The sequence below is a fragment of the Empidonax traillii genome, unplaced genomic scaffold, assembly GCF_003031625.1.
Source record: "Empidonax traillii isolate 1590-97213 ecotype Southwest subspecies unplaced genomic scaffold, ASM303162v1 scaffold182:size1009393, whole genome shotgun sequence".
NCBI lineage: Eukaryota > Metazoa > Chordata > Aves > Passeriformes > Tyrannidae > Empidonax > Empidonax traillii.
The window spans coordinates 411,169-412,858 of NW_020955375.1; the positions used below are offsets into that span (position 1 = coordinate 411,169).

The window sequence follows — 1,690 nt, forward strand, 5'->3', positions numbered from 1 at the left end:
AGTGGGGGCCGGGCCCCGCCCGGTGCCCGCCCCGCCCCGCCCGCCGCTCACGGGCCGGGGCCGCGGCGGCAGTCGCGGCCGAGAGATGGCGGGGGGCCGCGGGACCCCGGCGCGGCGCTGAGTCCCGCCGCCCTCCGCACCCCTGCAGCCGCCGCCGGGACCCCCGCGGAGGTAAGAGCCTCTCCGGGCGCCGGGGCGGGTGCCCGGCGAGGGGGGCGCCCCGGGAGAAACTTTCCTCCGCTCGGAACTCGCGTGTGTGTGGGTCGGTCTCTCTCCCTGACCACCACCCCACGCCGCAACTTGCCGGTGAAGTGGGCAGGTGGGGCACGGGCTGGTGCTGGCGGTGCCGTGCTGGGACCCCAGCCCCGCGCTGGCGGAGGCACCGGGTGCTGTTGAGCCCCCGCGCTGCCCGCCTCGCAGAGGGGTAGTACCGGGGCAGGGGATCCGTGCCGGTCCCCCCGCTCCGGGCAGCGCGCCCCGGTCCCGCTCGGGGTGGGGGGACTGTCCGAGGGGACGGGGGCTGGCGGGGGAGCTGCGGCAGGGCTCGGCGGCGAGGGGTGCCCGGGGAGGGAGTGCCAGGACACACACACACACCCCCCCGGAGAACGCCCGGCACCGCGGAGCAGGCTGCCGGAACCCGCCGCGGTGGGACGCCAAGCGCCGGCGGGACCCCGCGCCCCGGCGGGCTGGGGGTGCGCAGAGGGCGCCCGGGCGGGGGGCGCAGGGAACAGTCGGCGCTCCCTGGGAACAGGACAGGCCAGGCGTGCCGGAGCGCAAAGTTGTGCAAAGTTATTTCACGGGTGCGCGGGGCCGCGCTGGACATTTAGCATTATTATATTGTATTCCGTTGTTTTATTTCCTTTTTTTCCCCCCTTCCCGCTGGTGGCATCGAGCGCCGCGGCCGGAGGTGGGCCAGGCTCCCCTCCCGCTGCCTATCCTGCCTCTATTGGTTTTCCCTCCCAAAATGTTTCCTGCTCTCTCCCTAGCCCACGGGGACCAGGCGTGCAGGCAGCCCTACCACTCAACCACCCCCGGACACCCCGGGGGCCTTCTCGAGGCATCCCCTCAGCCCTGTTTGGAGGTTCGATCCCCTAAAGGAGCCCCTATTCCAGCTGAGAAAACCTTTCCCTAATTGCCCGGGTTCGGCGGCGCTGCATTGACCAGCCTCGGGAGGGGGGATAAAGCCGAGAAGGATTTTGATCTTCCTGCGGCGGCACCAGCAATAGCCAGATTTGAATTGCCAAAAAAACCCCTTCAAGCCCAGACAGCCCGGGGGCTGAGGGGTAGGAATGTGGCCGCTCTCCCCTGGAGTTCTCAGTTTCTCCGGAGTGCAGATGACCCTGGAAATGGAGATTTCCTGGCCAAGGTGCACTCCAATGGCCCGTTTCCCTTTTTGCTTCCTTGGAATTTGCCTTTCCCGGCCGGGCCTGGGTGCCCCCTGCTCACCGCCGGCCCTTTCCCCCCTCCTCGCCCTGCGCTTGCTGCGCTCCCCTCCTCTCCCTCTTTTCCTTTGTTTGCCATCTCGCTCCCTGTCTCTGACGCGTACGCCGCTCCATCCAAATGCAATAGTGGGATTTGCCAGAATTATTTCCTAAAGCTGCCGGGGAGAGGGGGAGGTTTGGATGGAGGGGGGTTATTTAACTGCAACAAACTGGAGTTTTGGCTGGTGGAGGAATTGGGGGTGCAGGCT

The 1,690-nt window shown here is 68.0% G+C and overlaps 1 protein-coding gene across 2 annotated transcripts in view; it reads left to right on the forward strand.

Annotated features, from left to right (window-relative positions):
- The first annotated feature begins 130 nt into the window (after positions 1-130).
- LOC114058693 (semaphorin-3F-like) overlaps positions 131-1,690 on the forward strand; it is a 22,272-nt gene continuing 20,712 nt past the window's right edge. For both annotated transcript variants that reach the window (XM_027886245.1, XM_027886246.1), the window contains exon 1: positions 131-171. The gene's annotated coding sequence lies outside the window, so the exon portion shown is untranslated. The remainder of the gene's footprint in view (positions 172-1,690) is intronic.